Consider the following 15,790-nt stretch of genomic DNA (forward strand, 5'->3'; position numbering starts at 1 on the left):
TCAGTAACCATACCCATAGGATTTTGAAAGCAAATTTTGTTTTTGTTTTACCAATCCTACTAGGCAAAGTAGGCCTACAATGTAGCACTGGGATCTTCTCGGGGGTCAGAGGTGATATGGACTTGGCATTATCAGTATAGAAATAACTTTGTAGAGACTCATATCAAATTTTAAGATTGCTATGAATGAAGCGTGAATAAAAATGTGTATATAATCACTAGAAGAAACAGCATAAGTGTTAAAAGAATGGCCTCAAATGATAGTGAAGAACATAATTTCCAGCTGATCATAGGAAATGTTACTTCTATCATAACCCAAAAAAGCTTCAATAAGTCTTTAGCAGGAAGACTGTGCATTTTTACAACAGAAGGGTGGGAATAAGACTGTAGCATGTGCTTTTTCTGTTAGCCCAAAAGAAGATCTCATATAGCAAAAGACTTTCCACAAGAAAAAATCACTGCAGATCAAGAAGAAACTTCAAGAAAACACGAGAGCTTGATAGCCAGCATCCCTTGTTTTCCATGTTGTATAAGAGTGATCCTGGCCAGACCACTAAATACATGTTTTGCTTCTGGTAAATATGTGGGTGTGAGAGTATATGTTCTATCAAGAATGGATTAAAGCTGCAAGGAATGACTGTGTAGGTACAATCAAATTACCTGGAGACACTGCAAATGCTATTTTATCTTCTGTAAGGTTTTGCACAGAGATTTGTTATACCAGTTTTCTATACGTCTACCTAAAAATTATGAGGGAAGCATTTAATTTGAAGTATACACAGCTGAGAAAATCATACTGAAATTTCATCTCACAAAAAATAGAAAGCTAAAAAAAAAAGTGTTAATTTGATGCACTTTCTTCTGCAGGAGTGGTCTTGCAGTAAAGGAAAAAACTCAAACATTTGACTGTACAACCAACTCCATGTTACACACTGCGTCAACCAGGGAGGTGACAATTTTTAGAATGGTCAGTGTTCCAAATACTTGAAGGTGACAACTTAGAGTCTCATTTTATGCAGAGTGTTTACATCAAGGACAAATAAAATCTCTGTAGAATTAGCATTTTTGGTGTAAGAACAGCAGATGCATGTAGCATTCTGATTTTGAGCTAAATAATTTGTTAGCCAAGTCTTTCTCAATGGTCACATCTTTGGTTGACTGCATATTGACACTAACAAGCCTTAGATTGCTACTCTTAAAAAATTACAGCACCCATTTTAAGGAGCACTTCAAGGATGCTGGAGGAAACTGCTGGTGTTTAGTCCACATGTTAGACTGAAACTTGTACAATATACTAATTAATAGATATAAGTTCCACCACCTTGTATTGGGTGAAAAATTATGCAATGTCACATTTCATGTGACTGTCCTAGCTGGTGTGGTATCAGCCTGCCTTCTCTCTGGTGATGACTGAAAACTGGTAGTTTAGTCTCTAGCATTATCACTGCCATTAGGTAGTGTTATGTAAAATACATATTCTTAGAAAGGAAAGCTGCAAGCAGGTGTACTAAGTGTAGTTCAATTACTGGGTTTAGCCCCTTGCGTGTTAGTTTGTATTCATTACTAAATGAATACAAAAACTTTAACTAAACTTTTAAACAAAACTTTAACTAAAATAATTGAAATGTCAGGCTTTATTCTTTTAGTCAATTGTAGGATGTCTCATCTTGGATACTTATAAAAGGATGTCTTTGGCAGAAAGATAGTCAGCCCTTTGCCGATTGCTTATGCTCCTTACAGCCTGGGTTTTGTGATCTGTGTAATGTATCTGTAGACATACTGTTTTTTATGTCTAATCCCCTTTTTCAGTATCATTTGATTGACTTTCAGAGACTTGTTGATAAGATTTTGCCAGATTAAAGTACTCAAACTGTAACATCTTCATTCCATACTGTCCTTGTCAGCAGCAGGACAGAGGCTCTCTCAGACGCCTCTCTACTGCACTCTAGTGTATCGTCGGGAGATTTCCCCCATCCTATGCGAACACACAGTACTTCCAAAATTCTGATGACTGTTGGATGTCTAAAGTTGTTTCTTCCCCTCTTGGTTTTCAATAGCAAACATTAAAGCAAAATGTAATGTTCTTTGTTTTTCTTCTTCCTTTGAGATTTGCCATTTACTGAAAAGGCATTTTAGTGATCTTATGTTAACAAATGGAACTTCAAACTGCCTGCTTTCAGTTGTGTGCTGATGCTTTCAGGGATCTAATGGAGCTTTTCAGAATGAGTCACCTGGAAGAAGATTTCAATATTTCCCTGCTTAACTTCGAGTTAAAGTTGCCTATACTTAGGTGCTTAAAAAGGATCTGACCTTTGGGTAGCTTATCTTAGCATTTCTTTGACTAGGGAATGGTGCCAATGGTGCTAGATATGCTTTGTGGTGACATTGAGCTGGGATATCCAGGGTGTTTGCATGAGAATGCATATTACACAAGGGGTGCAAAATCTAAAGAAAAGTTAACTCTTCTGATGGAGATAGTTTTGTGTGTGCCCAAAGTCTGTGTCAATCACTCAGGTTCCTATGTATGTAATCATATTCTGTCTAGAATACAAATAGCTGTTAAAAAAAGTAAACTAAATACTAATTAAACCTGTCTTTTTCTCTAGTGAACACTTCATAGCATACATTTCTGTGTTCTAACTAATTATTTTTTTCAAGTAGCAAAAGACAGGATTGCAAAAGGAAAAAAGCTGAAATTCTCAGCAGAGAAAGTCTTTAAGCCTTGTTTTCTGATAAGCAATTTGAACAGAAAGCAAATAACTTTTATTTCTTAGAAATATTTCAATCTCATGTGCAATTTTAAAATGTATACATATATCTAAAGGAAAAGTCTTCTCCTCCTTTCAAAAAGCAATGCAGCATTAACTATGAGCTGCTACCAGGAATTTGCTACAGAGAAGCAAGTTCTTGAACCTCTGACTTCATGATATGAGTTTAATAATGGATGTGGACTATTTATTTTACCTATTGGCTGGTGTCTGCTTTTGGATTTTTCTCTCTTTTCAGATTTAATGAGCATGAAAAGGAAGCCAGAAAAGTTTCTTGGTTTTGAAAGCATATTGACAGGGAAGGTCTTCAATGTTTTAGTACAGAGATAATATAATGCTGGCAAAATTGAGACTGTGCAGTTTGAGGTACTGTACATGAATCATATCATGAGGTCTAAGTAGTTCAAAGTCTTTATAGTCTTGTCCAGTACTTCAGTTGTACAAGTCACTGCTCATATTTTTGTTCAGTGTTGCATTTTGAAATGCATGCATTTTAATATAAATGCTTTCATATATGTACTACAATTTCAATGAAAAAATTGTTCATGCTTGTGTGTATTGACTTGCTTGCCCCTCATATTAGAATATTACTTCATATCTCCAGTAACTTGTATTTGGAGCAACATTCACTTGATTCTCCTTGTCATTCAGCAGCTTGCTACTCTTCCAAAAAGCAGTAAAATAAGAGAAAAACAAAGTGGTTGTCTCTTAACCACCGAGAACCAGCCAGGCTTATCCCTTCTTCCCCAGACTAGAAGGGTGAATGCAGTTCACACACTACACACTTGACAGATTTAGAAATGGCCAGGTTTCCTTCCAAAGACATTCTGTTGAAAGGCACTTACTGTGTGAGTTCTCCTACAGACAGCTGCCCTTGGAAAAGAAAAGCTGCTGATGGAACCACAGTGGCACAGACAGACTTAACTCAGTTTATATGTTTTTTGGCTATTTTGAAAGTGGGTAAACTGTCTAGAAAATGGAGCACTATTATCTAACAACTTTAATTTCTTTGTAAGGCTAGAGCATAGCAATATCTTTCTGCCTCCACCAAATCAAGGGCCCCAGTGTTTGTAAATGTGTAAATATAAGAACAAGTGTAAATTTATTCCAGTTCCCCAATTGCAACAAGTAGTGAGAAATCAATATTAATGACACTTATGTGCAGCACAGTAAGTGGGAAAAAGAAGGAAAAGGCGTAGGAAGTTTTGCATTAATTCACTACATGCATAAAATAAAATGTTTTTCATTTTAAATGAGAATTTGTCATTTTCAGTGGTATCTAGAGGCGAGTCTGTGAATATACAGAAAAGATGATCTGTCTGTGTCCTGAGAGCTCTGACTGGTATGTGGCAATTGGATGTTACTTCTGGCACTGTGTGGGCTTGATCATCTGATGAGTCCCTGGCACAGCAATCTGTGTAGCAAAGATCTGTGGAGACATCAAGGACTTGGCAGCATTGTCTGTATCTTAACAATACAACAAGCCTCGATTTGCCAATAGGTATTGCTGCATGAGTTCATTCACTGAAGGCAGAAACAAAAGCCAGTTTTCCAGTGAGAGGGGAAGGAGAACAGTCTTGCCAGCTGCATTACTCATTAGTCCTCTCAGCCTAGCTTAACCCTTTTGTGCACAGTGAAGCTGTGAGAGAGCAAGGAGTGTTTGGGAGTGTTCGAATGCTTTGTGGATGCTTTCTGCATTTGTTCATCAGCTGCTATAGAACAGCTGGCCATGCTGCAAGAGGGAAACTCTAAGAATGTGTTTCCAGAACTGCTTGGGCAGTTTGCCCTCCAGTTTGTGAAGCTATTGTTGAAGGTATGCAAGGATCACAGATACTGCACTGTAGAGCAGCAGGATATCTGCTGGTTAAGAAATTTGTGATAGTGTATGCATGGAGTATCCATTTTTCACCATAAATCTATTTGCTGTGCAATTAGGTCAGAACTTGCATAGCAAAATGATGTGAAATGTGACCAAGTCCTACCATGAAACACACAAGCAGTCTATGCTTTTATTTCTGGATGCTAGTTACTGCTGCTCATACCATACTGATGGACTACAGAAAAAAAAAAAAAAAACCCTTAATTTTAAAATCCTATTAACAATGGAAAAAAAATATCTTGAGTACTGCTTTGGCTACTACTGGCTAGAAACTCTATCAAATCCAGGTATCAGCATTCATTTACCAAAAATCTTCTTCTTCAATGTTTAAACTATGCATGAGAAGGGGACCAGCATCATGTGTTCAGTATGGTTTGTCTGGGGGGTTTTAATTTTATTTTTCAATTTACCTCTGAGTTCATTTCCTGAACTCATTTTCCTCTGAACTTAGGAATAGAAATATGTGGTTTACCTCAAGTTACTTTTGAAGAATTACTGCTGCATGGTTAATCCATCTGAATAGCATTTTTAAGATTTTTTCAAATCATGAAAGGGGATTTGTACCAGAAGTAGGTGAAGCAAGCAGCCTGGTAAAACTCAGCCTTCACTCCACAGCTATCCAAACAGCCAAAGCAAGCTTGAATCTGTATAAAAAGTATTGATTGATGTTCAAATGAGATCTGTTCCAGGCAATGCATGAACTGGGACCCCCTTATGATCCCATCAACAGTCTCTGTTAGTTGATCTATTGGGAGGTTTTTCCCCCACCCAACCTAATCCTCAGTGTTTGTGCCAAAATATCTTTTCTGGAAATCATCCTTTGAGACATTACATAGTTTGTTTTAAAAATTATGCATGAACTCCAAAGTGAATATGCAAAGAATGAGATTTTATTTTTACAATTTTTTATGAATAAGGTATACTTTTGACATACTATTTAAATTTACTTTTAATTTCATTTTCTGCTGATATCAATGCTTCCTTTATGCCAAATCTTAATTCCTAAGTTATTTCTAGTCCTTATTCTCTATATCCAAATGTAATTTCTGGTTTTTTGTGTTTCTTTGACATAGAAGGTATTCTAACCTCAAAGGGAAATATAACTTTTTAATATAATATGTCTCAAAATATAATGTCACAAAAGTGTGAGAAGGAAAATATGTGGCAACTTTGTAACTTGCTTTTAAAAGACCAGTAGTGATAGTTCTCTTTTTACATAAGTAGATATGTATTCTACTTTTGCCATAGCAATTGGACATGGATTTTTGGCTTACTTAGATTCTATTCTAGTCTAACAAAAAAAATGTTTGTACAAAAAATTTATGTTTTCTGTTAAAAGTAAACCCAAGAATCATCGGGTTTTTTGAAATCTAAGTCTTAGTGTCCTGGCTATAAGAACTCCTCAAGTACTGATTAAATTTAACATCAGAACTCAATAAAGGAGTTTTTTTTCTTCAATTTATCTGCTTGCTTTATGGCAATTTATAAATGCTGGCTAACCATCAAATCTGTTAAATGCTTCTACTGCTTAGTAAACACATCTTGAAAAAATGTAGCATTTTTCACTTGGCTTAAGCTAATCACTCTGTTTCTTTAAAAGGAGGTTGTTCTTCCCATTTAAAAGCTTTTTGGTTGCTGATTCTCAAAATGCTGTTTGCTGAGAATAGAATGATTTATTATTTTATGGTGAGGGGGCAGAATGGTTATAATTTTGCATGGGTTTGTGGTAAATAATGCAACTTATTTTTTAATAGGTGTTATGTGACTTTTAGGGGATGGCAGACAGCTTGCAGTCAGTTGAAGCTTTGATCACGGTTCAAGAAATCAACATTTAGGACACAAAAAAATAGGGGGTTGCTTTCCTGCTTCAGCTACACTTTGTTTAATTCTATTTTTTGCAAAATGCTTGTTGTTTCAATGTTAAATATACTTTTATTTAAACAGAGATGCAGTTGTTTCATGATTGTTTCATTTGCCATTTCTTTCACTAACAGAGGCTGCAGAAATGTATTCTTTGAAGGGCCAAATAGAATGGGATAAAATGATTTCTGTACTTTTGAAAAGAACTGTGGTTTTAAAAATAAACCAGCAAACAAAAAAATCCCACTTTCAGAATATGAGATCTATGGTGAATGGAAGGGTCTGGTCCCCACACACCTCTTGTTGTACTGCTACATTTTATTATTTAACTCCTGACAGTTACTAGATCGTAAGATAATAACTTTGGTATTGCTCATATTCAAAACAAACAAACAAAAAACACATTTAAAAATGAATGGGAGGAAAAGAGTATATTGTAGAGGATTTAATGATGTTTTTGTTACTTGATGGAAAACTACTTTCTCTTGGTTTAAACTCAGATAAATTTTTATGAGCTTCTTCTTACTTTGACTTCTTGTTTCTTAGCTAAAGTGGATTTGGTGGTCAGGTGGCAGCAGCATTACCTGCTGACATCAGTTTGCATAGAGAAGAATGTACTGGTGGTGTTGGAAGCCTTGTTTTATGAACTGATAGCAGTTGCTCAGCTTCCACAGAACACAAGAGTTGTATTGATGCTTCTTGGAGTGTGGTCAGTTGTCCCATTTGCCTTGTCAGCCTGGAAAGAAAGACTGTGAAATGCCTGTGGTTCCAGTTTCTTTAGTAATGTGACCATGGATTTTCTACTCTGTTCAAGCAGTATTTTTTTGTTATTCTTCATAGATTTTCATTAGTAAATAGTAGCAGATAATGGCAGAAAATAAAATCAAGGGGGAAAAAAATGGAATATGGGCCGAACTAGGGAACATTCATACTGCAAATTATATTTTAAGATTAGAAACAATTTTTAGGTGTAGCTCCTTTTTTTTTACAACCGAAGCTGATGCTTTTTTCTATCTCTATACTGTATTTATTATTTCTTATAAAACGAGGAATGTAATTTTCTTTAACATCTTTTAAAGTATTCACTTTTGTTTGAAAATCTTCAATTCTAACTGAGAGTATGTGCCCTAGCCAGAAAGATGTATTTCAATATTTTATTTTCTGACAGAATATAATGAACAATCATTACCAGTTTCCAGACTCTAGGTTTGTATTTTCTCTCAACAGAACAACAGAACAAAGGTGAACTAAAACTGCAGATGAATAGGAGCATCAGGGAAGGTATAAGATTCTCAGACTAGCTAGCAAATAAAAGAATAATTCCTATGAGCAATAGCCTCAAGCAGAATGTCTGAATTCTATAAATCATATGGACAGTGCATGAATTAAAGTAGATGAGCTGAATTTTGGAAATGTTAGGTTCCCTCATCTGCACCCTACCATTATCCTAGTCCATGCATCCTTTTAAAGTGTTTTTATTTAATCACTAAGCAATTAAAATTTAATCTATTTCAGGGCTAATTATTATCTACTTATCCTGGGATTACAATAGATTCCATAAACAAGGAAAATAAGTAATGGTTCTGGGAATAAATACTTCAGCCATTTGACTTGTTTGGGCTTGGGATGCCTGCATATACCCCCCTTAAATGTAAATTAACTTCCATTGAAATCAGATATAGCTTCTGGTTTGTGAGTAATCATTAATGAATAATAAAACAGTTTGTGGGCATTTTGATCTTTTTTTATTTAACTTACCCTGAGATACTGGACTACATGCCTTCTTATGCATAGCTTATACATTTGGTTCTAATACCTTGTTCTTTTCCATCTCTACAGCTTATAAGTGAATTAACAATGTTTGTAAATAGAAACACTGGAGAACCCAATGATGAAATTATGTATATTCCTTTGTCTTTAAATTAAGAAAATGTTCATGCAAGGGAAACATGAAAATTTTGTTTTCCTCTGATTTAATTCATATTTTTTGTGAAAGTTTATTGAAAAAATTAGGGAAGGAGGGAAGTTATATTTACCTGAAATAAAAACTAACTTAAGTTACACCTCTGAGGCAAAAAAATACTTTTAAAATACACAATAAGTCTAACTTTCAAAAAAGCATAAGTGCTCATTAGTGCTTTTTACTTTTGGAGAATGAAATGTCAACATTAAATAATTTCAGAACATGCAAATACTTAATATGTTATCTTTACAGAGATAACTTAACATGTTATCTTTACCTATGCCACAAAACCACTTTCACTTTTTAGAAGAGCACAAGTCTTTAGGAGGAGTGGAGATGATGAAAAAGCAGGTTTTGGGTCAGTAGTCACTGGGATGATGAAAAGGATGTATGGATAGAAAAAACAAAACCTTTAAATGTTTTATAATCAGAGATTTCAGTATGTAGATGCCGAAAGGAAAATGTTTGAATTAGGAAAATACAGGCTGTCTGACCTCAGTCTTCTCTCTTTTTGCATTTTTCACCACTCTTGTCTCTTTTATTGGATTATAGCCCTTGTCTTCCAAGTGCTTCCTTTATCCAAATGATGTGTGACTGCTGGATGCCAAATTTACATAGGCTATATTGGAAACACATTTATTGGTATGTACAGAGTACATGACACTAAAGTTGTTAAATTGCCCTATTTACCCAAATATGTGTCTAGTAAGTGATCAAAAGAAGAGAGTAAAAATGTTTTCTTTCCTCTAAATACATGGATACTATTTTTATACTGTTATTTTTGGGAGACCAAAAAAGAATAAGATGGCTTCTTGATGCAAATAGTCCAGGAGTGTCTGCCATAACCTTTCTGAATAGGCTTTCCCATACAGTAATATAAGAAAATCTTGATTTTTTTAAAAGCTACTGTCAGCATGCAATTCATATTTTACTTAGAACATGGTGATCACACTTAAAGACTTTTAAAAATCTGCTCTTTTTTGCTGATTATAATTTAGATGCAATCATTTAATTGCTTCAAAAATTGCTGCAACCATATAGTCTGAGCACCAATCAATTTATGATGGCTATATCCTGCTGGTCAAAGCATTTCTAACACAAAGTGTCTCGTTTCTGCATGTAACAAGAATGACATTTCAATCAAAGAATTTTTTATATATGTATCTTTTCTTTTTCCTTCCTTTTTAAATTAGAAATTAGTACAGTTGGAGAACAAGCTGAATTCTGATAGATCTTCATCAGAATCTGAAGCTTGAAGCTAAATTGTAGGTAGAAAATAAGACCTTACTTGGAGAAGATCAGCTGCAAATTAGCAAATATACAGTTATTTTAAGTTTCCTAAATATCACAGGATTGCCTTATATTTGAGTTAAATAACAACAATATTAGTGTTTTAATAGTTTATGCAACTGGACCCCCCAAAAATTCAATCTTCTAGTTCACTAATTACCTAATAATAAATAAATCCAAAGTTTGGGGCTTTTTTATGTGTTGCATGTCTTTCATCTATGTAAGAATTATTGGAGAATAACAAGAATGTAGTATCTATGCTAGTAATGATTTTTTGGCTAGATAAACATTGTGGACTATCAGCTACTGAAACACTCAAACTTAATTTATCATATAATATTGGAGTTTTGGGTTGTCTGAATTCAAATTCTCCAGAAAACACCTTTGCTTCTGGTTATGACAACAGATGGGAAAAGGAGGTGTCAGCTCCCCATTGTTCTTTTGTTTGCTTACTTTTTTTGTCTTTATGGTGTATAATTTTGCTGAATTCATATTCCTTCAGGCCTGTGCTTTTCCATAATAGCAAAACAAAATCAAATGTCTGGACTAAAACTGGGTTTTGGACTAACCTCTTTTGTGGAGACTAGATTGCATAGCTAACTAAATATGAGCTTATGGTTGTCCACTTGAAGAGTGTTTTTCAAGTTAGAACTGTAATTATCCAGTTCAGCAAATTCAGTGGAAATGATGTTCAAGATAGGATGAGGTGTAGACTAAAAGCCCTCAGGTAATCCTATCTGTTCTCAATCATTCCCTATGTGTGAAATTTGACAGGTTAAATTTTGGCTGGCAAACTTCAAGACAACAAAGGAAGCCAAGCTTTGTAATGCTACCAAGTACCCACAGAAAAGTACATCACACAGTAGGACTGAATTTCCTGATACAGAACTTGGATTTACTATAACTTTTATGGCTTTCTAATATATTGAAATTCAGTCTCTAGTGAATATGCAGGAAGGCAAACTTAAATCATCATAACTTCCTTACATTCCAGATGGTTTCTAGAGGTTTCTGAGATTTACCTTCAACATAGAGTGTATTTGTAGTTTTAAAATTTATCATAAAAATTTTTCTGCTAGTAGCTTTGGAAAAGCACTGTAATTTCTTTAATGTAATGGGAATTAAGGGAAATGTATTCTATCTGTTCTATAAAACCTAACCTCCTATCCAAAGCTTCATTATTTTTACTAAAGGACAAAACAAGTACTGACCCAGGATATGGAAATCACTATGCCTGAGCTTCATACTGTCTCTCATACTCAGGAACAAAGTCTTGTGTAAACAGGTGGCTGGTTTATGCCATCATTGTTGAAACCAGCACACTGGAGTCTATTTTCTAACTAGTTTCTGTCTTCTTTCCCACTGTTATTTCTGTTGTGAAAATTAGTATTTCAAAACCATTCATCATTGAAATCTACCAGTTTTGCTTTTCTTAAATACCCAGCATCACATCAAACACCTCAGAATCATGGGCTAAACTAATCTGCATGAGATTAAATTAAACCCAAAATTGCTTTGACATTTCTTCATATTATAATGTTTAAATTAAAACTTAATTAAATGCTTCACAGAGAGTATCACAATAAAAGTATGACTTGCATTGTGTTATCTTGCAGTATTTTGAAGGGAGTTCCTTCAAAAATTTGAGACTGAAGTCCTGCTAGATTGATAAAGATTCTACAGAAATGTTAACTAATCATAGAGACTGTTCCTGAGTTTATAAAGAGTTTTAGAGGTCCTCAAGTTGATTTGACAGAAACCAGATTAAATACAAGTACTTAAAATAATATTGGGGCTATCATGAGGTGAGCTCAGTTGATCAGAGCATGGTGCTAACGATGCCAAGATTGTGGGTTCATTCCCTCTATAGGCCGCTTCAGAGTTGGACTTGATGATTCTTTCAACGCACTTTCTGTGATTAATATGTTATTATTTTTCCTTAAATTTGTTCTTCATCTGTTAATTACTATTTTAAGATTTTTGAAAGACCACAGTTATTTAAATCAATATTCTAAGGGTTTTAACAGAATTAGAAAAGTTACAATAGTTACATTATAGCTTTCTGATTATTCAGGAAGGATTTTTTTATATATATATATTGGTGATGGTTTTTTGTTTGTGTTATGTAATAGGTATTGATTTTCTTTTTGACCCAATACTCTTCTGTATGGGGAATTTGTTTTAAATAATTGTAAAAAAAACAGGGAAAATTTAAACTATATAAAGATTTTTATATCTCTATTTCTGTATTATCTTGTTAACTTGCAACATTGGCTATTTTGAAAATCAACACTAAGCAGTATCTGGAAATACCTAGGACTGGAGTTCAGGAACTTCTGGACAGGCAAACGTGACACTGTTTTTTCTGGTGTGTAGTAAACTACGTTAGTAGTTTCTTTATTTTCTCTCCAGTTTGCAAACAAACGCACAGAGTGTGAAACACACGCTGGCTGCAATATCATCAAGTAGATTGCTACTAAATCATGCATTTTGTGACGTGTTCCTGTAAGTGTACAGCTCCCCAGTTACAGTTTAAAAGCGTAATCATATGAGCTGCAAGTCACAATGGAATTTTTTCCTCTGCCTACTCTTGAGATCACAATCTTAGGGTAGAGACACTCTCAGTACATGCGATAAGAGAGAGAATGAGGGGAGACGGATCACTACTTGACTTCCTTCGTGTTATTTTTGGATGTGACTAGCATTCCTCCCCTTACACACACACCCTCTTTCCCCCAGCCCCCATCTCTTGCACGCGTTACAAGCTCATGCAAACACTCTCACGTACTCTGCAGCAACAGCAAGAGCAGCACTTGGACTGCAGCCAGAGGACTTAAACTCCGCTTCCTCATTGCCAGCAGGCTTTGTTCTTTGGACTCAGTCGGAACGAGGGAGAACGTCTTCATTGCCGCTCGTGGTGGTTGGAATTTGGCAGCTCAGCTGTCTATTAATTTTTTCTGTGCTCCTCTGCGGACTAGGCTGAATTTAGAGCAGCAAAGCTAAGAGCCGGGGCTAGTCAAGAAATCAAGGACCAGAGACCATCAGCTCTCAGCGTCTTTGCGGGGGTGGGGTCCCTCTGTGCCACAACGGTAAGTGCCAGCATTAAATGTGTGTAAAGGTGAGGAAACTATACGGTGCTTTGGTTTCCTACAATAGGAGAGGGGGAAAAGTACGTGAGTGAATCAGTGTGCTGTTATAGTGCTCTTGGAACAGTGCCTAGCAGTAAAACGTTCCTCATTTCTCCCTTTCCAGAAGCCTTTAGAAGAATGTATCGATTTTAACAAAATTCCTAAGTGTCAGTGTCTGTACAGTTTTGGATAGCTTTCCAAAATGGCTTTATTATTAGGTTTTCTGCAGACCTATTTTGTTTTGAACCATGTGTACTACAGGGTAACTTTAACTCGCGGAGTAACTCATTTGTTTAAAGTGCAGGAATTGAACCTGGGAAGTAAAGGTGTTCCATCACAGAGGATATGAGTAGAACTAAAGTTCAGGAGGATGGGGAGTGTAAAGGGATGATGTGCATCCCAGGACTAGTTTATCGGCACCCAAAATAAGTTTGTTTTAAATGACTGGCATTCATTCAGAGCACATCCCCTCCCCCTTCCTTTCCTCGCTTTTAGGAGCAAAGTGAATCTCTTTTTAAAAACAAAAAACTTTGAGTGTCTACTGTTCTAGGGCATGCAAGAGAAAGCTAATGTACAGTAAAAAAGAGTATAGGCTTGAATTAATGACTCTGAGAGAGGACAGGAGTCCTGCCAGATACTGCTTTCTTCCAATATGCAAAATGATTTAGCTGTTCTTGCTTTTTCAGTGTTAAGACTGCTGCCTTTTAAGTTTACTAGCAAAATTGTTTGCTTTGTTACAAAGACTTGTTTGTTTTTTTTTTTTTTGTCTCTCAGTACTGTCTTTAGGAAAAGTTTTATAATGGTCAGAACAGAGGCAGGTTAATCCAAATGCATTGCTCTCAGAAATGCCATCTAGCTGTCAAAGGAAGTTCACTGCAGGGACCCATTTGTTTTAAAAGTACTGATAAGCCCTGCTATCAGCATGCTATTATGTCTTGCTCTGTAGGTTATCTTAAAAAAGTGATAAATAAGAAACCCTTGAAATCCAGAAAGTCAAATGTATAATAAATTTGACAAAGGGGGAAAGACCAGGTGACTGAATGTACTTATGTACTTTTAAAACAAAAAGACCGAGGAAACCTTACTGGGACAATAGACCTGAAAAGGGGGAAAATTCCTTTCCCTTGCCTTAACTCTGGCTCCATCAGTTACTTCAAGTAGTTATTCAAGTATTTTTTGTTGACAAAGTGAGTGTTCCCTCTACCCAGTTATTAACTGCTGGTGATCAAGTATTTGTGAAGGTGAATCTAGTCACATGAAAAATATGCTGAATGAGCAAATGTGTGATTGTGCAAAATATAGCAGTCACAGTCAATTAACTGTTTGTTTGAGGTCAGTGTGTTTGTTTTTTCTAATTCAGAAACAAAACCAAAACTTTGTCATTCTGACTTTCACCCTTCATTTGGGAGAATACTCAGTTTGGTGTGGTAATTGTTAAAAATGATCTGCTAAATTATGTTTCTATGGACTGACTGTGAAACAGTCCCCAGCAGCACAGTGTGCAATTAGTTAGGATGTTGGGGATGTTTAGTAGTCTTTGCTTGCCAGGTACTAAGGCATTTCTTTCTGTAGTAGTTACTAGCTCTATTTATGGCAAGTTATTCACTGAATGGGAATCACATACTAGAACTAGCAAAGATTCTTTTTCAGAGCTAAAAATGGAATATTGTTTTCCTCAGTTGGACCCCCCTCTGCCAATGGCACCATGTCAGGTTGCCTCAGCAGCTGCTTTCAGTTTCACAATTTACATGGGTGCTATAATGACATTTTTTTCTCATTGATGTGGTGGAAAAAATCTGACATCTTTATGCTGTTTTTCCTGCTTTGATATGTTAAAGCATATTTTCTATTGACTGTGAGGTTTGGCAATGAGTGTTGAGTTCAGTGATGGGCCTGTACCAAAATCCCTGGATTCCTACATCCATGAAGTATAAGAAGGTTAATAACTGGATCCAAATGTCTTGGCTCTGGTCTATTCCTGTTTTAAATGCACATCTCTTTGGCCACATGCTTAAATTGTTTTTTGAGGTGATTAAGACTGAAAGAAATCTTTCAGGCTCCAGACACAGTTTTAAAGAGGAAATGGCATTTAAGAATCTTACAGTTATTTAAGCAAAGCTTGCTCATTTGCTGTTTAAATGTGACTTTTAAGAGCCCCCAAGGACCTACATTCCCTTTCCTCTGTTATAACTTTAGATGTAAGTAATATTTTGGAACTCCTGAGATGTGCTGAGGAAGCTAAGGTGGTTTTATGCCTGTCCTTTCTATTTGCTCAAGGAGACTGGTGAAGAAAGCTAGCAGCATACATTCAGGTAATGTAGATACCTCAAAATGGTTTTTGATCCTAAGTGATCTACCTATAAGCTTTTAAGAAAGTGCCATGTATGTATATACCAAAGTGCAAAAACTTGTGGTGGCCTATGGTAAGAAATACTGTAATGTGGTGTAGCAGGCTGCGCAGATTGTTGCTGAAATGGTGTGTATTCTGCTTTTTTAATTGATCAGCTTCTCCTATTCTGGCTAGCTTGATGGATTTAGTGGCTTTCTGTGAATACAATTACATATGTATCTGCCAGCTGCTTGTGGTATCCCTGCCTCAACAAGAAAAGCTGTTCTTAGGCTGCATTGGCTCACTGTGCTTTGTGGCACACAACACTGATTTATTAGGCAGTAGAAGCATTTTTTTTTTTCTTTTTCTTGAATGATTGAACTATGATGTAACTTTTTGTCTTGGCTTTAACCTTTTAGATTTTTTTTTCTGCAGACTATTCTCTTAACACTAGGAAAGTGGGAAATATCTCAATGTTCATTGCAGAGCAACTCTGTCTACCCCAGCACATTCCAGGGCCACCGAATCATTTGTGGTGAGAGTGATTCAGATCTGGTTAAGATGATTTAAAAGA

At 35.7% G+C, this 15,790-nt stretch overlaps 1 protein-coding gene across 1 annotated transcript in view; it reads left to right on the forward strand.

The window, feature by feature from the left end:
* PALLD (palladin, cytoskeletal associated protein) overlaps positions 1 to 15,790 on the forward strand; it is a 185,368-nt gene that overhangs the window by 30,195 nt on the left and 139,383 nt on the right. The window lies entirely within an intron of this gene.

The sequence above is a fragment of the Oenanthe melanoleuca genome, chromosome 4 (genome assembly GCF_029582105.1).
Source record: "Oenanthe melanoleuca isolate GR-GAL-2019-014 chromosome 4, OMel1.0, whole genome shotgun sequence".
NCBI classification, from domain to species: domain Eukaryota; kingdom Metazoa; phylum Chordata; class Aves; order Passeriformes; family Muscicapidae; genus Oenanthe; species Oenanthe melanoleuca.